Raw genomic sequence first — 24,542 nt, 5'->3', positions numbered from 1 at the left:
GTGAAGGTGAGGTGTCTATGAAGTGTTCAGCAGTCTGATGGCCTGATGGAAAATGAATGTATGTAATGAATACAATATCAGGGCAAATAACAAAATCCATGTATGTACTATTATCTTAAAGGTAAATACTGTTGTTAGAGATTTATTATTTTCATTTTAGAGTTACTAGCTGTGTAGTTCTGTAGTAAAAGATGGAAATATCTCAGAGACCACCAGAGAACTGAAATCATGAGTTAATAATTAACTAAAACTGAACCTGAAGGGATTTTAATTTGATTTGAAGTTTGACTTTGGCATGCTGTTTTAATAACAACAAATAAATACATTTGAGGACATCACCTTATGTTCCTGGGCTGCTTCATTGGGAAATGTTGACAATTCTATGGATGTAAATATTGACACGATAAAAGGTGGACATAGAAACTGTGATGTCATCCATTAGCTTGTTAAGTCCCAAAAGCACATGCTGGGTAGAATATTGCCATCAACGCATTTTACAGCTGTCAGTCCTGCACTGAGTCATGAGTATACAACATACATGGTTTATTTTCACCATGTAGTACCTGCCTACTAAAATGGGAGTGATGAATGTGGTGAAGGAGTGATTTCAGACACAACAGGAGGACATCCAAGCAGGTCATATTGATGTCCTGTGACTGAAATATTTCCTTTTCACATAATTTTCAAATTAGGCTTGTATTACTTGGTGCTGCACACCGGGTAAAAGAAAACATGAAAGTGTTGCAAAGTTGCCATGTGCAGGCTCAGCATCTGCCACTGAGGCTTATTAATCAATTGAAAACCTTAATTTGATACGAGAGAATTTCATTTGACCTTTTCCGGGCGTGAGTGGGTCTTGAATGATAAGTTCTCATGAAAGAGCATATGCTGATAAATCCCTCCACTTTCTCCTCCTGTTTGTTGCCACAGTTAGGGGAGATAGTGCCGGTGGCTGCAGCATACTGATCAAGCATTGGCTGATTACACTTAAAACTCACGTCAAGATCTATTTGAGTTCAGCTGAGACTTTACATGAAGGAAAGCGTTTGTGTGTGCACAGTTTAGAGAAGTGCAAGCTGATTCTTTGTTTTATTTTCTGACAGAATGGGTTCAGCTTTTAAGTAAATGAAAATTCATTTATTCAAGTTAAAGAGATTCTTTTTAGAGATTCCCGGTGATGTTTCAGCCTCAATAAAACACATTATTTAAAATGTTAAGACTTAAGTCTGAAAGCCACTCATACTCCATGCGATATAATCTGCCATTGTCCTCTCCTGTATACTTTATTTCTTCAAGTCTCATTACATCGTCTGACCTGCCGCTTTCTCTCTCTTTTTTGTGTTTTCATTTTTACAGGGATGTTATGAAGAGACGGGGCACAAATTACATTGGATGAGAGCCAGCTGTGGCAGGTATGGTGTGCTACACTGACCTCAGCTTCCTGTCCGTTTGTCAAATTGCTGCTCAGTCATGGGTGTAGCCTGTTTCTGGTTTTAAAAGGGTTTCCATAATAGGCAGACACAGTGGTGGTGTATTTCAGAGCTTTTGGCTGGAAGAAAGCCAAAGGGAGTTGAGAATTGAAGTCTTGAATAAAACCTATTGTTGCTTCTGAGGTTCACCGGGCCAATCTTGCTGTTTGATGAAGCAGAGGCTTTATCACCCCTGCATGCATTTAAGTCTCTTGTGTTCTCTTTGTCTTCAAAGAGAATGACTAAATTAATAATTGAAGAGAAAACACAGTGTGTGGTGCCTCCCAGTATATCAATTTCTTTCTCAAGACATTCTTGTCTCCCTGTACTGTGGGGCCAGAAATATTAATGCACTGCATATTATAATGATGCATATATGGATAAAAGTACAAAATGTCAAAATGTTACAAAACAAGTGCAAATGTATTTTGTTACTATTTAGAAGTTTACATTACTTTCTACTCATCAAGTGCATGAATTACACAGTGATTTTGGGCTTTTTCTTTGATTTCTTTGAACTGTTATTTTTCAATGGTCAAATAGCATACATCTTTAATGAATTAAAAAAAAAGAATTTTGTGCACAAGTTTGAATTTATTTAGGATTTTCTCTAACACATGCGGGGTAAAAAGACTTCAAACAGCTCAGATATATGCTACACCCTTCTACAATGTCCTTTAACTTAAGTTAAGAAGCCAAGGCTTCTTAACTTAATTATAATCATCTGGTAGCTTCTCTCAAAGGTATAAAGGGTGATATTTACTTGTTTTATTCATGTTGTGTCGCACAAATCTTTTGCTATATAAATATTTTACCATTGTCACATCCAAAATCCAAAATCCAAACATCCATTGAAGTCATTGAATCTACAGCAATATAGTTCTAGCAAATTATAATAATGGATTTATTTGCCCTTCTTTAAACACATCACAGACTCATACAGGCACCCCTCCAAGAGAGGGGCCTGCTATCAAAGCCAAATTTCGAGGAGCAGGTTTAAATCCTGAAAAGTAATTTGATTTGATGAGATCTCAGTCATCCTAGGTGATAACACTATCCTAAACCCAATTTTTGGAGAAGGCCAAAATAGATGTGTTTTTTTTTCTTTTGTTTTTAGAAAAAAAATATTAATATTTATTGATTGGTTTCAGAATTATTCTCTCTAAATGCACAGTAAATTTAGTGGATTAAACTTAATTTCCCTATGAAAGGTAGTAAGGTGGAGTATATTGGAAAAACGCATCTAAGCCCACAGTTTGTAACTGTAATTTTTAACTGTACTGTATTCACATTTACAATACTACTACTGCAGTAATAATGCGTGAATGTCATCTCATGGCACATCTGAACATCAGGTTTGTTCTATACCTTTATTTTGCAATCTGTCTGGTGACAATACAAAGGTCTGGATCAAGGCTCTTGCTTTGAGTTCTTACTACTGGGCTGTGCACTAAGTGAAAGAATGAGGAAAGTCTTGTAATAAGAAAAGCAGAATGCTTCTGAGTGCACTGAAGTGATGGGAAATATATGTTCCCATCTGTTAAGTACTCAACAGATGTAAGGAGTAGTGCTAAATGAATGGAGGCAGTTGAGTTAGAAACATCTTAAAGAGATGATACTTCCTTCAATGTTCATTTTGTTATTAGCCATCATAACCATGACACTTTGTCTAATAATTTTCATTAAGTTTAAATGGTTATGGTGTAATTAGTCATAACATAAGGATTTTAGTAAGTGATGAAATTACTTTTAATGTGGCTTCCTTGCAAAATCAGTGTGCTGCCCTCTTGCCATCACTGTTTCCGCCTTGTGTCTTTTTAAAAGAAAAATAGGTTTGAGATTGAAAGCTTCTTCAGAGAGAGAGAGTGCAGTAACAAAAAGAAAAGACTGGGAAGAAATATAGATGCTAGTAAATGGCGTCACTTTAGAGACAATATGAGGTTTATCTGAAGTTCACTTTCCTACAGTTTGGAGCTATGTGAAATGGGGAGCTTTTCCCCATCTTCAGCCATAATTGTGGTGAACTAGTCCATACTGTTATTTACACTGGGTGAAATCAAGGCTACCTTTGACCAAATAAAATAACTGTTGTCAAATATACAGCCAGAATTATTTAAGTCTATTTAAGTCTAAATAAAGCCTGCAGACGAGCGGTGAGCAGTAGCTAACATTCTTTAATCCAAACACACAAAGACAACAGACAACCAAGCTTGATGGAGCCCCTGCATGTCCGCGGGACAGACGGTCAGCAGTCTCCCTGAGCCTAGCATGGCTCTCAGTTAAATACCTTCTCCAGGAACAAAAGGCAGTACACAGCTGTTTCACACCTTAAGGTTCACACTCCCTTGCTACTTCCCAGAGTCCTCGAAGAGACAAAAGACTCTGGTCTGCTTCCCCAAACTTCCTTACTACACCCCCACTATTTGTCTTCAGTATGGGTATCAGACATGTTAAAATCCAGTGGCACCAAGGCATTATACAAAAATAATGTGATTAATACATAAATGAAAGAAATTCCTATACAATCCCACCCTTTGATTCTTATATCACATTAAAACCAGAATTTCTTTCCTGACATTCTGTATATCACATCAACATTATTGTACACTTAAAGGAGTTTCACACTGTGTATCCTCACTTCACTGTTTTCCCACCACCCTTTGTTCATCTTTAATCTTCCCCACAATCTAAGCTCTCACATGCAAATGGCAGCAACAATGATACAGAGGAAAGGTCTTCTCCAGAGTGTCAAAGTACTTTGCATGGCAAAGTGAAGCAGCATTAGGTGGTCATTCCAGTCACGGTCATGGCTCCTGGTGTCTGTGCCGTTTACAGAGTCATAATTCCAACGCTGATCTCCCTCTGCGCTGTCACCTTTGGAGCTTGGCACGCTCTCTCCATTCCTCGATTTCTGTTCCAATGCGGCTGTAGATTTAAGGCAGAGCACGTCATACACCTTAGTTGTCTTCCTCAACTTCAACGGCGAAACTCTTTCATTTTATTTAAGATTTTGCTGTTCAAAATCTCCTCGTGACAATCCTTTGGAAGCCCAGTGGTGCAGCCCACTGTCGTTTGTCTGCTGTCCTACAGATGGTTCCTGCTTCTCAATGGTCCTCTTGAAGCCTTCTCTCATGGTCATGGTCTGCATCTGTGCCTCAGTCAATCCTTCCATATCTCTCATGTCGCGGTCTCTGCAATTTTAAAATGAAAACTTCCCCGGAAAACCCTCTTTTGCCCTCTGTCAGCTTATCACAATTGGACATGCACAATGAAGTTGTGCATTGTCTCTTAAAAATTCCCAGGGCTTCTCCCCTGGAGTAGTTTCACTCCAGGCCCTGTTGTAAGAAAAAACATTAGCCAGTGGTGTGTCCTGCTGTAAATCATGTGATTAGATCCCACGATTAACCCTTTGCTGTGGAAAAAGTGATGTAGATGTTAACGCAGCGCATCTGTATGCACACTTTCTCACAGTGACCTCTGCACTGTAAACAATACAAGGTCATGAATAACACACCGCTGGTAAATTCACAGACACAGAAAGTGGCAATTAAAAGGTTAAATCAGCACGGCCCAAAAGCTCATGCAACCTGTTGCTGTCACCTTTCTGCTCCTGTAAAAAGAAACATACATACATCCACCCTTTTGTCACTGTCTAGGTGGAGGTGCAATCTTGCATACTGGTGTCCAGTCAGTCAACAGTCAGTCCCCATTTTTTATTTGCTGACAGTAGAACCTCTCGTGATGCAATAAGTTTCTACTGCCAGCAATGATGTCATTTCAAAAAAAGAAAAAACAATGTAGACTGGATTACCTCGCTGAATCCCTTTTGACAGGGACTTGTTTTCTGATTGTCCCAAATAAGTGGCTTTCTCCCGAGCCCATTTTAATTTTGGAGAACCTCACTTGCGATTGGTCAACATGTTGTGTAGTGCTTTCGATTCCGATTTTGCAGGCTTGCTTGAAAAAGAGAAAATTGCCAAGCAAAAAATCTCAGTGCACTGTTAAAATCAAAAAATATGAAGGCCTCTTTTTAGAAGTTGTCTAAGCATACTCTTTTTGAATAATAGATCAAAACTGGCAGGTTCAAAGTGGTACCAAAGGAAAATGCATCAGTAAATCTCCAAAACTTTCATCCACCAGTCACACCTCACACAACAGCAATATTCTATTAGATAATGAGTGTTTGTTTTCCCCCATGTACCCAGATGTGTGTCATGATAAGACCTCCCTCACACATCAGAAACCAGAAACTCAATAATCTATTAGTCTCCACTCATCTGACCCTCCTGCAGCATTCTGTTCACCCCTGCAATGATTCAATCATCCCTCCCCAAAAATAATACTAGTTCACTAGTCTATGTATCACTTCTTAACCCACTAAGTGAACCGGACAAGATGATGGTAACAGAAATGCATGCTTAAAATACTGTTTGATCTTCATGAGCTTCATTGCATGTGTGTTTGTGTTAGTAGGATTAATGCATTTTTCTGTTTGTGTAATTTTTGTGTACCTCTCCTCTTTGCGGTGCTCCAGACACTTTTCAATTCTCCATGCAAGGCAGTCGTTTTTACTCCCAGTTTCCTAAACCCAAATTTCATTCCCACACTAAAACAGCCTTCCTCCATGTCCTCCCCTGCTCCTTCCACTGTGGTCTCATCTCATCTCCCCCCCTTGCAGCAGTCCAGTGAGAGTCAGTTGTCTTTCAGCTTTGTCCTGTGTCTTTAACACTCTCATCTTGCCATTTTTGTGCTGAAAGTGGCAAATGTCCAACTCAAGCAGTCTTTTCAAAGGTCCATTCACACACAGTGAAGGTGCAGCTCGTTGGAAATGCACATCCATCTATCCAGTCATGATGATGCCATTTTTCTCCTTGCTGTCGCTGTCTTGCACAGCTGCTGCTGCTGGACCTTTTCTTCACTGCTCAGGATGCTGCTGTGAGCTCTTGAGATCCATCTCATTGGTCTGGAACTGCATTTCTTGTCTTCAGGGAGAGATTCTTGGAGCTTGTGTTCTCAGGGTGACAAACACATGGAAGTTAAGCTGTAAAATAATTCAGCCAAAACTTGGCTTGAGTGTTTCTAATCATGTTAACCTATAATTTTCTTCCGACTGCTGCGTGTGGAAAATTGATCCGGGTCTGCTCTTCACCTGCAAGTGACACACTGAGACATTTTGATCATTCGTCTCACTGCTTGAAACAACACATCTCCCCTCTCTGGTTCTGATCTCCCCTTTCTTAAAATCCCAGAGAGATTTTAGTTGTTCTATGTTGAAAAACACCAAACCCTCTTCCTATTTTTATTGCTTATTTTTATCAACAATTCTGCTAAAAAGAAATTTTTCTTGTGTCCACCCTAGAGGAGCTGTTGGCCTGCAGTACCACCTTCTCCCTCTAGTTGGAAACAAGTTTTACACACATTTCTACACTCCTCTCTTTTTTTTTGTTTTTGTTCCCCATTTTCAACATTTTGTAGCCCCATTTCTCACTGTTTTTACACACACATCAACTTTTCCCACACAACCATTCTCTGCAATCTTACACAGCACACATTTACTCAATTCTTACCATACAGTCACACATTGAGTTTTGTCTCTGGCCGCCCGGTGGAGCGCTGCTACTGGATCTAGATCCCATATTTACATTCAGAGCGTCCCCTGCAATGGCCTTCTTCCCTTACCGGCAGAAAAGTGCTAAAATACCGTCACTCCACACACTGTATTGTGCAGACGTGATTATCAACGGTGGACTTGAACCACCGTTCCCTGTGATGGGCTGGTGTTTTTGCAATTACTTTGGCAGACGACTGCTTTTCTTTTGCACAACACCGGAACCGAACACAAGCCTGGGGACTCGAACCCCAGGATTTTCCCTCCAGAGACTCGAACTCCGGAGCAGCAAGCATTTCACCGCTCGGCCAGACAAAAAAACTCCTCATAACTGTATACAAAGTTAGCTACAACTCACCCATCTGCAGCAGTCCCCTCAAAATCGATGATCTTGGTGGTAACTGAAACACACGGCTCTGTGACTCCTCCATTTCCTTTGCTTCAACAGCTGGTAGGACAAAGGTACCTTTTTCCTCAGGGGTGATCAGCCCGTCCACGGAACCGTTGTTCAGCGATCACACGGACCATCCCATCCTCGTTGCCATTTTGTTGTGGAAGTTTTCTATTTAGCACCCATGTACTTCCTTTTTCTATCTCAGCAACAGTACAGCCCTTCTTTTAATTAACAGTCAGTCTGACAAGACTGCGTACTGTAAAACAGAACAGACAGGTTGCTGACATAGGATTCAAGTGATTGCTTCAGTTTTTCAAGTCCACTGGGGCTTTTATATCAAAGGCAGTTGCTATTTCAACTTTTAACTAAATTCAACTTCATTTCAATGAAAATGGGCACAAATTAAAATATTAGATCAAATAAAACCAGTGTGTTTCATGGCCGTCTTCCCGGCTTTCTTCAGAGTTATTGATAAAATAGTTCAATAAAAGCCAGATTTTAGAAAGCTGCTGTGCTGACTTCTAGAACTATAGAGCTAACAATGAAAGGTCTATAGAGCCTTCAAAATGTGGAAAATCATTTTAACTACTCACTTCATCTGGACTCAAGAGGCCTATTGGAATTTGTACTCAGCTCAGGTACTGTAGGGTTGACCACAGGTTTTTGCATCAACTATGCTGGGTTTGGTCTGACAGTGCTGAGATCACCCCGGGTCTCATTTTTGATAATTAGAGTTTGCATTGGTTCAGAGTAGTTTAAATGAAGTCTAACATTTTATTTTATTTATTTTATTTTATTTAGCTGTGACAGTTTTGCTGTGCAGTGATGTTACCAATGATGGTGAGACAGGCACATATTTTTGTGTGCTTCACTTTTCTTTCTTTCTTTTTTTTCGTTACAGCTTACAAAAGACAAAATCTTTTTACATAATATGTTTAGACTTTTTTATTGGGTCACGCACATTTGGAAATGTCATGGCACTACAACGGAGCACTCTCAGGTCGCCAAAGAAGCACATGAAATGAAAAAAAAAAGTTATGATTGATGGAGTGGAATTCAAAATAAACGTACTCTTTTACCATGGATCCTTTCCCATAATGCAATTCTGTAGCGCATTAAATATACAGCCACGTCTTTTAAAGAAGTCCCTCCCCTTAGTCTGTAATGCAGCCTAAAAAACTCCCTACATATTTCTAACCGACATAAATCTAATACCAGCTGAGTTTAAAAAGGTCCTCCAGAGCCAAAGGAGACATTATACAGCTGTTTTCACAGGCTCAGTAGGCTCATGCCAAAGTGAATTTCAGGATGTGAGATTTCACTATTAACCCCTGCCACAGTTGCTACAAATTCCACAACGCGCTTGTGGCCAGTGGATAACATTTGGCAAAATTTTGTTTAAATAAGACATCGCTATCAGCCGTCATCCTGTATGTTTTTCTTCACACTATGCTACTGTCTGCAATATCCTGCAGAGACTTTAAACAGTTAGCATACATATGCCAGATGCTCCATGGAAGCTAAAGTTCAAATCCCCTGCATATGTGCACTTCCCTTAGCGCCGCAGGCAGGGACTGTGTGAAAAGGTCAACTCTCACACTGAGTAAAAGAAAGAAATGGCTGGCTTTCATTTCCCCTCACCGTTCTGTTTTTAGATGTTGATGCAATTCAATGGCTGCTGCTTACTCCTACTCATCTAATCACCACCAAATTAATAAATTAGTCGTATTTCTAACCAGCCTATATTTTACAATTTTCATCCTTGAAGATTATTTTTACGTTACGGCACGTTTAATTGTAGCAGTTTTTCAGCTGGACACATTTTGTTTCTTGCTGCATTATGATATTCCAAGCTCTAATTACACTGAAATGTCATTTTCTAAACCCATCAGTGAGGACAGCTCCAAGAAGAAACTCTACTCAGTAGTAGTAACCTAATTGAAATACAGGAGATTAGAGAAACACATCTGGCTGCGGTGGATGTTGGATATATTTTTTTTTCAGTGCCTTGTTTTTATGGCTACAAGGAAAAAAAATGGCCTTCAAAGCTGCTCTAATCTCATACTTCAGAGGGCTGGAGAGAGTTTTTTTGGGCAGCAGACTGTATATCAGGAATGTAAAATCTGAATGCACGGGCTCGTTGTGAAATATTTAGTGAAAGGGACTGAATGTGATGATGGGCCATGGGGTGGAAGAGACTATATCTGAGAGGGCTCTTTGAGCTTCTTCCCTTTTTTGCAGATTAGGACTGTGGGAGTTACAGTGGATTTGGTATGAATCTGAACAGCAAAATTAAGTAAAATTAAGTCTACTTTGGAGCACTAGTCCATAACTCTCTTATCTAAACTGAATTTGTTTAGATAAGAAAGCTCTTGGGACCTATATCTCATACACATTAGCAGCGTTAGCGAAGCAGTTCTCTGTAAAAGATTCAAAGACCAGAGCATGTATGTATGTAGTTGATGTGTTAATGAAGGTCACATGCACAAAGTGTTAATAAGGGTTTAATCTCTTATTTAGGTTTGTACCGATCTCCTAAATAGTATTTCTAATTTAATCATAATGTTCGATATCAAGTTATCATGAATTTCAGTAATAAATGGATTCATTGCTCATCCAGTCCAAGTGCTACACTACCACCTCAGTGACAGGCTAATTGAACAGTACATGCCGAAGATCCAGCTGCTCCAGGCACTATTTGCATAGCTTCATCATAATTTATCAAAGACACCTCAGCAGGCGCTTTATCACATCTCAAGACCAATTTCTCCATCCTTTTCGCTATGAATACATTAAGTCCCCAGCTCATACATCTTTCCAAGCTGTCCTTATGCAGAGCAGTCGTCCCCTGAATTAAGTGTGAACGCAGGGCACAGTTTGTCACGCACAGTATCATGTCAGCCAACCACACTGAAATATCAGCCTGCACCTGGCCAATGGCAGTGAATTATTTAACCGTGCAGTGAGATCGGTATGCTTAATAAAGTCGTGAAGCAGCGCATGGCATTATCAAGTGCAGAGGTTGCTAGTCATTAGATGATTTTCACAATCAGTCGTCAATCAGTTAAATTATTGTTGGTCATTAGGAATGTAAACTTGAACTCGCTGCCCTTAGAGGAAAATCTATTTTCAGCTTAGTGGCAGGTGGAGGGCTGATGAGTAAGAAAGGGTGTGTGTGCACGTGTGTGTGTGTGTATGTCGCACCATGGTGCCTAGTAATTAAATACCTAGATTTTAAATTTCAGTGATCAAATCCATTTAGCAGAGAAATGGAAGAAAACTGGGTGTGTTGAAATTCTACCCCTATGTAAATAAATTCTGGATACAGTATAATAGTAGTAGCCACTCACACCGTGCACATTCTTTTTCAAGACACACAAGCCCCAAGCACTTCTTTGACAGGGTGACATTAAATCACAATTAGTATCACACTAGTCAAACTTACTAGAGAACAACACAGTTAGGGGACACTGTGCTGTTATTTACTATCGGAAAGAGTTTTTGAAGCAAGGTTAAGAAAAGAGGTGACAATCAGTGACTAGCAGTATAGCTTCGGCTGAAAGACAGCACTACAAATGTTTGCTTTGAGAGTGCTGATAGAGATGTATGGAGAAGGTCAGGAAAGGTTGCACTGTGTCTTTGTGGATCTGGAGAAAGCATGAGCGAGTACCAAGAGAAGAACGTTTCTAGTGTATGAGGAAGTTAGGAGTGGCAGAGAAGTATGTGAGGGTGGTACAGGGTATGTATGAGGACGGGGAAATCATGTTGAGGTGTGTAATCGGAGCGAGAGATGGATTCAAGGTGAAGGTGAGATTAGGGCTGCTCGATTATGGCAAAAATTATAATCACGATTATTTTCACTGAAATTGAGATCTCGATTATTTGACGATATTTATTTAACCCTTTAAGACCTACCATAGAACCAAGTCCGCCAGAGCTTATATTATTTTTTTACATGCTGTAGTGCCATTTGTGGGAGCATTTCAAGTTGCTATACATCAATACAACTGTTATAGCCCATATTTTAATAATATGTATGTATTAAGTCCATAGTAATTACATTAATTACAAAAAAGTGCAATAAACTACAAAAAAATTGAAAATCGTTTTTGTTGTTTTTTTTTTGAAATATATTTTTAGTTAGAAAAAATTAATTGTTGTATCTTTTAAAACTTTTTGCAAAAAATAGTTTACAACAACAGGAAATTTATTTTGAGTGTCTTCATAGTTTTATTTTGGTGATACACCAATTTTTATATACTGCAGGAAAAACGAAAAAACAATCCTATGATGCAAATTTGCAAAGAAAACAGCAGGTGCATCAAAATAAACTATTTCCAGCAGTGCAATTCGAGTTCTAAGCATCCCAGAAACTATTCAGAAAAGTCAAACATGACTTATAAAAACACCAGTATAGGCTTTTAAGGCCTACAAGTAAAAAACTACATTTTCTGCGAAAATGACGCCACTTCCGGTTTCGGGCAGGAAATGGCGGACATGCGATAGTTAGCGGTGACGTCTGTTTCAATGTGGGAAGTGTTATGAACAGCTGATCGGATCGGCAAAGCCTGTTTCTGAAATATTATGTTTTTGTTCCTGCAAGCGCTTTTTATGCAATTTTTGCAAAGCTTTATGTGGAAGGAAACCATGACCGAGGACAAGCTGATGGCATAAGATGTAAGTACAACTCCTCCGGTTTCATATGCAAAAAAAATTATTGCGCTAGCTTACATGGTTCAGGTTCCACAGGGATTTAAAAATAGTTACACAAAACGGAGCGACTGGCTTTAAAGGGTTAACAATAACAATGTATTGAATAATGACTTTAAAAAATAATATAAAATAGTGTGCAAATACTGATAACAGTGCAAATGTTTGCAATATAAGAAATAAATGAAAAATGTAAACATCTATGTTTAGTGAACTTTGCAGTGTTGCTCTGTGGTGCAGCTACTACACTGTAGCAAAGTTTACACACTATGTCTACTTGATCCACGTCTGACTCCGCGAACCCATAATGTTTCCACACCACTGAAGTTTTTTTTTTTTTTACCTCTTTTCAACCAACAGCAGTCACTCTCCTCTCCAAATAACTTCTGCTTAGGTTTCCGAGCTTCCCTCGGGTCCTCTTGTGACACGTGTTCGAAACGCAGAGAGGTGCGCTGGATTTGCCACACGGAGCAGCACGAGAGTAAAGCATGAGGGAGGTGCTAATAATCGGCTCAGTCATTTTTAAAGATCGTTGAAAGCCCAGATCGTAATCGTGATTAAAATTTGATTAATTGAGCAGCCCTGGGTGAGATCACATCAGGGATCAGCTCTGAGCCCATTCTCGTGCACAGTGGTGTTGGTTGACAGATGACGTCAGCCAGGATTATCGGTGGACTGTGATGTTCACAGATGACACTGTGATCTGTAATGAGCAAATGGAGGAGAGCCTGGAGGGGTGGAGGTATGCTCTGGAGAGAAGAACAATGAAAATCAGTAGAAGGAAGACAGAATACATGTGTATGAATAAGAGGAAGACAGTTGGAAAGTGAAGATTCAAGGTGTAGCGATAGCGACAATGAAAAGAGAGGTGAAGAAGAGAATGCGGTGAAGTTGGAGTGGGTGAAGACAAGTATCAGGGGTAATCTGTGACAGAAAGATAAATAATACAGTGAAAGGGAAGGTTAACAATATGGTAATGAGACCTGCTGTGATGTGTGGGTTGGAAATGGTGGGTTGGAAACAAAAAGACAAGAGCTAGCACCGCTGAAGATGCTAAAATTTCTGTTTGCCAGTGGCCAGGATGGACAAGACTAGATAAGTGCATGAGAGAGACAGCTAAAGAGCTAAGCTAAGCAGTAACTAAAGGATGCTAAATATGTATCTACTAGGCAGGAGAAAAAGAGGAAGACCACAGATAAGGTTCATGAAGGGATAGAGTTAGATGTAGGCAAATGATCTGCTGTGGTAAGCTCTAAAGCAGCAGCTGAAAGAAAAAGAAAAGTAAGAAGAAGAAGTGTATCAGCAGGTGTGGGTGCGTGTTTCCTAGTTAGATTACTATGTAGCAAACACTATAAAATGATGAGTGAGTGAATGAATGGACTGTTTAAACACATCCACAGATAGACAGAGGCAATGCATACAGCAGGCCTGGCCAAAGTAGAGGGGAAGTCCCATGTGACATAGAGTGTACAGACTGTAATTAATGAATTGAATGTCAGTGTGAATAGTAAATTGTCCAATTACAGATTGGATTTTATAGCACATAGCAGATTTTTGTGGTTGCATCAAAATGAGTTGTACTTAAACGGCTTGCTGTCCACCTATCTATGTGTAACACACATAGATAGGTGGACTTTGCATCAATAAAACGATTACGTTTTTATTGAAAGGTTGACTTGTCTACTGAGGTGTGTTGTTTGGCACTATTCTGTTCCAAAAGGTCTAGTTGTGATTGTGGCGTGGGAACCACAATAAAGCCTCTTAAAGTGTCTTCAGATCAATGAAGTGAGTCTTTTATAAGCTTTCTAAACATCACAGTGGGAAAGGGCAATCTCAGAAGATTATACTTGTCAGATTAAATGAAAGTGTAGTGGGGTTTCAAATGGAGAGCAGCAAGAGGCTCCTGATTGGAACAATAACGCCTCATGGCTGTGAGAAAACAAGCCAGAGGTGCGTGAATTCATCTGACGGTTTAAAATTGGCCATGTGTGAGACTGTGTGTGTGTGTCTGTGTGTGTGGAGGGGGGTGGGGGTGTTCAGGTAAGTCCTGTGTAGGAAACAGTGAATTATTCAAGACCCTCTTGTTTGTTTTTGCTGACACGTGAATCATTGCACTACCTTACCTGCTCCTGGTGTCTCAGCTGACATGTAAAATTTCAAATCATATGTGTGACCTGTCAGGTGAGAGTCATGGAGTCGAAGTAATACAAGATGGGATGGTAAAGTCATCATAAAGTAAAAACAATAATAACAATAATTTGTCTGATTTCCCCTTTAAAGTTGTGTTCTTGTGCAACACATTTAGATCATTCCCTGAAAACCCTGATCTGACCAGCATGTGGAACTAAAATGTGACTTTTGTGACTCTTGCATATGCGTTTCTGGGAGTTCCTTTCTTTATGTGCAGAATATAGAGAGGACTGGATTTAAATCAAGTATGCAAAGTGATTATATGTAATTTATCGCTATTTGTGCCAATATGTAATGCTTTATTTATTTATTTATTTATTGAATGCTTTATAATTTTGTTTTATTATTTGCACTTGATATGATGGCAGTTATTGCTTGGAGGAGCTATTGCAGAGATTCAAGAGAGTGTGCTACAATCCACTCATGCTGACGTTTTTGGAGTGTCAGATGAAGATGTGATAAAAATGTACAGATTACCAAGCCACCTAATTCTAAATTTGCTCAACGAATTTAGAGATGACCTTGAACCTCCAACCAAAAGAAGTCATACTAGCAGCAACAAAAATTTTGCTGCTCTTCAGTTTATGGTATTGGCTCTTAGGCTGTGTACTGGGGTTCAAAGTGAAAAGGCTGAATGACAGAGGAATGAAGATATTGACTTCGGACCTGATCTTAAAAATAATTGGGTCTTGAATGAATGTCAATTAATAGCGGCCCAGTTATTTTTTAACTGGTTTGATAGGTTGTTTGTTTTTTTGTTCAGAGGAATGCATTCACAATACATTCAATCCTTAAAAAAATGTTCTTAATAACATTTCAATTAAACATTTCTAAATTAAACAAACTGGTACCATTGCAGGACTATGAACAGCACACATGGTTTTCACCATCTAGTGAGCTGTAATCTAACGCATGAGTGTTAGCCCTACACAAATTCAGTATGCACTGTGATAATACACACACACACACACACACGCACGCGCACACACACACACACACACACACACACACACACACAATCTGCTAATTCAGTTTTTTCTTAAACAGTCAGTTAACACCACCAGTAGTGAAGTATAAGTATAATCTTTTGCAAATCAGGCATTTCTGGCTTGTTTTATCCTTTGAGGTGATGTAAGTTGTCTTAATACAAAAATGCTATGGAACACAATGTAACAATATTGTTGCATGGCTTATAGTCCTGCATTAGAGCCTGTCAGTTACTAACGCCTGTTTCCATTATAGCAACTCTGTGTGCCAGACAGTTTGGTCAGACAGTATGTATGACCATGTATGACCTGTATTTATATGCTTTTCTGATTACAGTTAACAAGCTGCACCTATTCGGTTAGTAAATTACCCGCAGCTGAATATGATCTCTAACTTTGCGACCTTGCTCTAAATTGCGCAGCTCTTGGCAGATTGGGCCCTTATATTGAAATGAAGTGGCTGCACCTGCGTTTAGAAAAAAAGCTCAACTTCGTAAATTAACCATGAAACTAACCACATTACTATCAGCGCTATTTCAGGATTGTTCACCATTAAACTTTTTCATTTAGATCAATGAATGTATTTCATTGTAGCCACTTTGTAATATTTTATTCCCACTATTTGAACATGTTTAAGCACTAATTTGCTTTTTTGTGCACTTTTTTATTATCACATACTATGAATTAGGCCCCAAATGCAGACTCCAAGGCAGACTGAGTTAACATAAGGAAATAGTAGGTCAAAGCACTGAAAGTACAACAATTTAACATGTTTAGATGAAGCTCACAAACATAACAAAATAGTAAAAGTAGGACACATTTTCTTAACAGCATAATGAAATAAAAACTGGCCCCATCGTAAATCTTTTTATTCTAATTCTGTCAGATCTACCTGTTTAGTTGCTTATGGATTACAAAAATCTTATCAGCCAATCGGCAGACGGCAGCAATTCAGTGCATTTAGGCATGGTAAAGATGACATCCTGAAGTGCAAACTGAGCGAAATGTGGATGAAAGGGAATTGAAGTGATTGACATTTGACTGGCTGGTCTGAGTATTACTATAGTATGGATGAAGCATGTTTGGATGGGCTGATGAATTTTGATTTCTCCTGCAACATTCAGATTGTATGGTCAGAATTTGGCATAAACACCAAGAAAGGATTGCTCTATCCTCCCTTGTATTAATGCCTCAGGCTGCTGCTGGTGGTACAATGGTTTAAATTTCAGTAGCACAGAGTAATGCAATGACCATGTTCATCAAACTATGACTGCAATGTACTGAAAGTGTGTTGTGATGGCTGTTTAAGAAGTTAAAATCAACTCAAACTGGTTTCTTAAACAAACATCTCAATCTAGTAGAGCACCTTTGGGATTTGGTGGAGTAGGAGATGTGCAGCTGACAAGTCTGGAGCAGCTGTGTGATGCTAGCATGTCAATATGGACTAAAATCTCAAGAAAGTTTCTAATATCTTGTTGAATGTGTGTCAGTTCTGAATGCAAAAAGCGCTACAGCCTAGTACTAATAGGGTGTGCCTAAAAGTGAGCTTAAATAAACCTGAAAAGCTTCCACTTGGAGGATAAAAGCCCTGCCAGCAGTATTAGAGATTCCTTCTAATTATTGCCTTTATTATATTTCATGATATAGGCCACTTGTGGATTATTGCTCTGTTCATCTTTTTTTTTTTTAAATAAAATGTAGGAAACCAAGCTAACACTAGCCCTGATTCATGGGTCCAGTGGGACTCAGGGAGTAAAGCAGTGAGTGTGAAAATCACAGCTGAGACAAAGCTGTGGCCTCCAAGCTCGAAAATAATAGCCTGTGTGGGTGTTGAAATTGAAATGATATTACAAACTATTTTTACTGGCCACCTACACAGATGCTGCACCAATCAAATTACAGCACTGACATTGTTGGACTGTGTCATAAATTTATGTCAGCTGGGGGGAAACTAATATGTGGCTCGTGTCAGTGCGGAAAAATAAATAATACAGTTCTTCATTTCAGTAAGCGCTCTTTAGACACCTTAGATCCAGCACAGAGCACAAGACTGAAGGATACATTTTTTTTTTGTTCCACATTCCTATTAATTATCGTATGCTACATGTATATAAAGAAGAAGATTGTATTTTCCTTTCTCTGGCTACAGTTGTGTGCATACTGACGTGGCTTTGCTTTCCTTCAGGCTGCTTTGAACACTTTGTTGATCTACACTTATCTCACTCTGAGCCGGTTAAACAGATCTAAAGCAGGCCTTAGAAATATCAATGAGATTGATCTATGAGTCTGCACTTACCCCAGCTCTGTGATGGCGGTGTGTACCTCAGCTTCCAGGCTCTATAACTCCAGCGTTTAACCTTTTACCACAAAGCCATGGCTATGTCTAAAGGCTGGATGCACCTTACGATTTCCCCTGGCAGTCCAACTATGGTCACCTCTAGTTTGCAGGGTTAATATCTGTAAGAGGAGAAGAAATTGTACCAGCAGTGCCGGCTGAACCTGGCTTAGTGCTATGAAGAGCAGTTCATTTTATGTGGATCATTTTGGTTTTTCAACATGTGATAATGCACGCCTTCAGTGCCAGTCAGAAAATTTCTTGACAAATTACAGTTTCATCTTAAGTGAAGGTCGCAAGCTGTTTTTCTTTTTAAATCAGTTGACTGACACCCCACCCCCGAGTTTTGTTTCAGTTTGCTGCTAATTTAAAGTTTTTGTCCGACACGTCCTTGTGAGCAGACCGTAAACAGTCAGTCACAAGGCCGAGCTGCTTTAACTGCTTCTGCTTTGCCAGAGCGTTGCAGTTCTGCTCTCACTTTAGCAGGCACAAAAGCAGGTGTTTATTTTTACCCTCATCCACAGAGGCTTAAAGGTGTCACAATGCTTCTTTTTCTGCTCCGCCTCCCTCCCACACACCTCTTTAACAAATTGTTTTAACTTTCTGACAACTCGTCAAGCACGCCCAATTCATACAGTTCACTGGGTAAGTGGAGGTGATAAAGAGGTCCTATTAATTAAACCTTTCAAGGAAAAGTCCCAGAAACAAAGTGCTGCTCTCCTAATATTTGAATAATTATTGCAGTATTCTTTAAAAAAAATCAAAAACTTATAGTAAACAGTATTGCTGCTGGTAAAAGTTTAAGCTAGCAAGCTTGGCATCAATTTTAGCTAAAATTCTGCTAAAGTTAGGATCAAAGAAATGAATCACTCTTCTTCTACTATGATAAAAAAAAACACTGACTTAATTGCAACAAGGTTTTTATAGTGACAAACCTGGAAAAGTCATAGAAAGCCCTAACTATAGAGACTGTGAGTGCTAAAGCAGCTAATTACTAGCAGCATTAAATTTGCTGGTATTCTGAGTCTGTGTCTGTGTGTAAGAGAGACACTTACTGTAGTGGGAAATGTGATAAAGGACAGTTTGCTGTGAACTGGCAGGTGTTCAGATGTTCATGTAACTGTATAATATAGTAACAAAACTCCCTTGTTGGTGCCAGTCGATGGTGAGTGGGATGGTCTTATTGACAGGCATCCAACTGGTGGGTGTCCTTCCAGTTTTCTCTGAAGCTACAGCTTTATAAAGTTGATGAAGTTTCTTATAGTACTTAATTTTTAAACAGTGGCTACTAGCCTAGAGTTTTAAATCGGTTGTAAAGAGGCATTTATGTTTGGTAAGTCTAGCATAAATGCTGATTTTTAGTCCAAGAAACATTGGTTTCTACAGCACTTTGTTTTTTAATTTTTTTTTATGACTGTTTCATTCATTGGTTTAAAATATTTTAAAGGCTTTGTCTGTAAGCCTGTTGAAGACTTTAAAAAAAGCCTGTGAGTGGTTTACTGGAGGAGAACCTGGTGTTTGAGGTTGACTGTTGATGGCAAGGTATCAAGATGAAAGCACTTGAAAATGAAAATGTTTTCCAAAGAGACCAAGAGGCGCTGCTACCTTCCTTGTATAGCCAATGCATTTTTCACTCTTCACTCCTTTTCTATGGTAAATCTCTTTTGCTCACCCTGCTTTTGACCATTTACCCCCTGCCTCTCTCTTACACTTGCTACACTTTCCATTTCCTGGAGGTGTTTTACACACACACACACGCACACACACACACACACACCATTCTTTGAACAGAGATGTTTGATGTTAGAAATGAGCTGCCGAGCGCGGGCAGCGATGCTTTCTCCGTACCCAAATCCTTAAGTCTTTTGTGTATTCAATGAGCGATTGCATACACTTAACCATGCATGACTTTGATAAAGCTAAACTCTGTGTAGACAAATAGGCCCTCCCTCCGTGCGCTGACAGCACACTTCATAAGGGGGCTTTTATGTGCTATGTTGCCATTCCTCCAGTGTGGAGGAATGGACTTTGGCACAATAGTGTCTTGATGCCGCATAACATTAAAGCGAGGTTCAAAAGGCAGACCTTTCGATGCCCATATATCACGTCTACCTTTATGAACTTGGTCATTTTTCATTTTTTCCACCTGTATTGTGAGATGAATTAAATGAGAGGAAGTAAATGGAAGCAGCAGAATAGGGCACTAAAAAGTTCTGTGAAATTTAGTTAAAATAAGAAAAGGAAAAAGTACAAGTATACTCTAGATTGAGTGTGTTCATCTTCTTGTCCACACTTTTCCCACTGTGTCCATCTGTTAGTTTCAGTTTCACTGAAGTGTCTCGGCAAACATTGTTGACATACACTTTTACATTTCGGAACAATTTTGTTTTGCTGCTTCCACTGAAGTGAAAAAGACAACTTGAACTTTCAAAGTTGTGCCCAAAACTATTTCTCTGGACGTAAGCACTCTGCCACACACGCTTACTCTCTACTCCAATCCGTGGGAGTGCAGGCTTTGTAGCCGTCTCTGGTGGTTCAAAGTGGGTTGCATAGCATACTAAGTACTTTGTGTCGGTGGTATGTTATGTAAAAGTAATTCTAGGTCTAATTTCAGTTTAAAGGGGAACTGCTGTGGCACAGTGGTGGGCTGCAGTAGACTGTGTGCTCACTTTCAGTTGAAGTGACACTTTTCTTGGACTAATTTAAATTCAATCAGCAAATAGAAAAAGGAAGAAGGAAACTTGCTGCAGACTACACTGAAAATTCAAATGATCCATTTCAGTGCAAAAAGTCAAATAGTAGTTAAATTGAAACAGTCTGTTAGTTATTTGTAAAAGTACAAAATCTATCTTTATAAATGGATAATACAAATGATGTAGTATGACATTTCTCCAATTAAAAGATGAAAATGTAAATACCAGTTTGACAGAATACGACTGTCTCCCCCTGCCTTGGACTGCAGTCACGCATTGAGACATGCTTTGGGCCTGTTTTCTGCTAAGTGCACACTGTATTGTAGGGCCAAGGACAGGGCTATGTACCATAACTTCTTGCATGAGAACTTTTCTTCCCTCAGCTAGAACACTTAAGATGGGTCGTGGATGGAAACAAGGGAATGGCTAAATGTCCCTGGAGTGGCCTACCCAGTCTCCAGACCTCAATTCTCCTGTGGAGGGAATTGAAGCTTCGAGTTGCCAAGTGGCAGCTAAGAAACCTCGGGGATTTACAGAGTTTATGGAAGAAGAGTGGACCAAAATCCCTCCTGAGGTGTGTGCAAACCTGGTGACAAACTAGAACAAATGTCTTCCCGCTTGTGCTTGCCAACAATGGTTTCTCCACCAAGAACTAAGTCACGTTTTCCTTGTGTATCAAATACTTATTTCAGTTGATGACATGCAAATCAAAATGTTTTACTTTCATGTAATATTTTGTCCAGATTTTGTCTCTCTTTATTTCATTGAAATTACCAGAAAAATGAGAGACTATTCTGAAAGAAATGCAATATATTTGAGTTGATTAGCTAAATTATATAATTCTGGTTGTTGAAGCTTGGCTGAGATAACAGGCTGATTAGTGAGTAGCAGTATGGTTTCATGTTGAGAAAGAGCACTACAGATGCAATGTTTGTATTGAGAGTGTTGACACAGAAATATAGAGTCTGTAGGAGTCAGAATGTGGGTTTGTGGATGCAGCATGTGATTGGGTACAAAGTGTGGATCTGTGGTACGTCCGGAGTGGTAGAGAAGTACGTGAGGGTGGTTCAGGACATGTATGAAGACAGTGGTGAGATGTGTGGTAGGAGTGACAGATGGATCCAAGCTGGCAGTGGGATTACATCAGCAATTAGCTCAGAGCTCCTTCTTGTATACAATGGTGATGGAAAGTTTAACCGATGAGGTCAGACAGGAGTCTATGTGGACTGTGATGTTCACAGATGACCTTATGGTCTGTAGTGAGAGCAGGGAGCTTATGGAGCAGAACTTACAGGAGTGGAGGTACGCACTGGCGAGAAGAGGAATGAAAGTCAGTGAGAGGGAGAGAGGTGTAATGTGAAAGTACATACATTTAAATGTCTGGGGTCAACCATACAGAGCAACAGTGTACATAAGAGCTGAAGAAGAGAGCACAGGTAGGGTGGTGTGGGTGGAGATGAGAGTCAGGGGTGACACAACAAGAGTTAAAGAGAAGGTGTAGAAAACGGTGAGACCTACTGTTATTTCCTCTTTCTCTACTGTCTGACTAATTTAGATGTAAACAGATAGAGATGAGACTTCAAAGATAGATGACTTTATCATTTAAACATGCACTGTATGATCTTCTGGTCAGTTATTACTGACCAATTTGCATTTCTCCTTGATCAGGCCTCAGAAACAAGCTCCAATTCAACTTTGTGAATGTGCACATCATTGGTGCACTCAGCTACTTAAACAAAGCAGTACAAAAGAGTGCTTTGTTTAAGTAGCAATGATTTAATACAGAGCTACAGACTAGATGATGCAGAGATTATATTTATGATCTCGTTACAGATGCCCAGTAACATTATACCAATAGAAATAAAGGGTTATTGCAGCATTTAAAATTTGATATCTGGAAAAATGCAAACAGCACAACATTGATGACTTGGGTCTATCACAACTTTGCATCAGTGGAGCGATCACATAAACGATTCCAACACTTTCAGTCTCATACAGGGATGGAGTTAATTTAATATGCATTTGATTTGCGCATCCTTTTAACAGGCTGATTGTGGATATAGCGGGCTTTTCCGCTGCTGTTTTTGGAAGCGGTTTTATTCCAAGTAAAATTAAATATATTAAGTGCAGAGTGTCACACAGCATCGTTTTCTGTTAATCTGTAGCTGTGATGTGTTTATTATTATGGTTTATTCATCTGGCCATTGTCAAAAGACACAAATGTAATGTCCAAAAGGACAATATGGGGTGTAGTGTGTTATTACTGTTATACCCACATCACTGAATGAAAATAATATTAGATAAGGTAATGTAATTATACATAATATGTATTAGGCTAAATACTTACGATTTATAAACAGAAGTGGACTCTGTGGAGTTGTATTTTAGAAAAGCGTTTATTTCTGCGTGTGAGTGGCCACAGAAGACATGAGTTCAAGGACTCAGCAAGGGCTCAAGTCCCTGGAGCTCCCTCTTCCCCACCCACTCAGCCACCCACAGAGACAATGATGGCTCCTCCTCCCACCTTCTCACTCCCACCCACCTCCTTTTCCTGTCCTCCATTTTGACACTGAGCAATGAGGCCCACACTGACCTTGCAGCCACTTGCAAATATGCACCTGAAATATGCTGCTGAGCTCACCGCTACAGGAAAAGAAACACCTGCAGCTGTGCAGCTGACGGACCAGCACTGGCACAAACACGTCCTGGCAGACGCATTCAGTTATGCACACACACACTCACACACACACACGTTTTCATATCATAGTGAGGACATCTAATTGACATAATGCTTTCCCTAGCCACTTACCCTAGCCCTAACTATCAGAAATTAATGCCTAACTATAACCTAATTGTAACCCTGGCAATAAAACCACATTTTGAGCCTCAAAAATGCCTTCAAACTCATGGGCATGGGCATTTGGTCCCCACAAGTATAGTGGCATGCCAAGTTTCTGTCCTCACAAAGATCTCTAAACATGTACTCACACACACTTACAAAGAGTGCATTTGCAGTAGGAAGCTGTTTCTAGGTGCCCCGTCTTCCCACGGGGCCTTCCTATCATCACAAGGGCCAGCAGTCAACATAACCTGTAGGCAGCTCTGCCATTTATTTTTCCTCTTCTCTTCTTCTCCACCTACTACACCTTTGGCATAATAAGTACTTGCAGCAGTGACATCATGGCACTGTGTGACACTCTCAGTCATCAGTGCTTATAACCCCGACCCATTTCCTAGGCATGACCAATTTATAACCTGCCCGCCTCACTGCTGCCTCCCAGCTGTCTGTGATGCCACACTGCCACTCGCTCCAGTGTTTGTTTATGAATCCCTGGTTTTCCAGTGAAGGGCATTATGAGAGGAATTACACAGCCAAACAGCTTGGCTCGGACCCCAATCTCATTCCTCACAGCTTGTCCGGGAGGATAGTGGCGGATTCAAACAGGGAGCAAGAGTGGTGCTGGACTGTTTGATCACTCTGTAAAGTTAGCATATATGCTCTCACCAGGAAGAGAAGTTTTGTCATTCACAGGGCACCTGAAAATGTGCAGTGCAGTCAGGGCTCCCTTGCGAAAGTGGCTGCAATTGAAGTGGAAATGACAAAAGGGACTCTGGAGCCCAAGCTGCCAGGAAGGACTGAGAGCCCAGAGAGAAATAAGAAGAGCCACTCTGTAGAGGAGGAGGAAGGATGGTGATGCAGAGTTTTTCTCACCTTGGGGTACTCATTCACCTTGCCTGAGCAGCATGTGGTAGGCATAATAGGCAGAGGCATAAAAGAATATTTATGTTGTAATCTTAGTTGTTTATACCGATTATGTCCATAGTTAAACCAATGAATGAAACAGACCAAGGCACATTTAGCTTTATGTTTTTATATTTAAAGAATCCATCCATCTGCTTCCGCTTATCCTTTTCAGGGTCGCGGGGGGCGCTGGAGCCAATTCCAGCTGTCATAGTGCGAGAGGCGGGGTACACCCTGGACAGGTCGCCAGTTTGTCGCAGGACTAACACACAAGGACAGACAACCATTCACACTCAGAATCAGAATCAGAATCAGAATGGGGTTTATTGCCAAATGTTGAGCAGGTTTACAACATTAGGAAATTGCTGCGGTGCTTCAGTGCAAACATGGTGTCATAAATAACACTTAAATAGAC

General features: G+C 39.9%; 1 protein-coding gene across 2 annotated transcripts in view; it reads left to right on the top strand.

Annotated features, from left to right (window-relative positions):
- The window catches only part of LOC102199769 (beta-1,3-galactosyltransferase 1-like), a 206,011-nt gene that overhangs the window by 87,431 nt on the left and 94,038 nt on the right, over positions 1-24,542 (top strand). For both annotated transcript variants that reach the window (XM_005744246.1, XM_005744244.1), the window contains exon 2: positions 1,357-1,412. The gene's annotated coding sequence lies outside the window, so the exon portion shown is untranslated. The remainder of the gene's footprint in view (positions 1-1,356; positions 1,413-24,542) is intronic.

The sequence above is a fragment of the Pundamilia nyererei genome, unplaced genomic scaffold, assembly GCF_000239375.1.
Source record: "Pundamilia nyererei isolate P.nyererei 1_Seehausen unplaced genomic scaffold, PunNye1.0 scaffold00141, whole genome shotgun sequence".
In the NCBI taxonomy this organism is placed as follows: Eukaryota; Metazoa; Chordata; class Actinopteri; order Cichliformes; family Cichlidae; genus Pundamilia; species Pundamilia nyererei.
The sequence above is the reverse complement of the archived record's forward strand: the minus strand, read 5'-3'. Positions and strand labels throughout refer to the sequence as shown.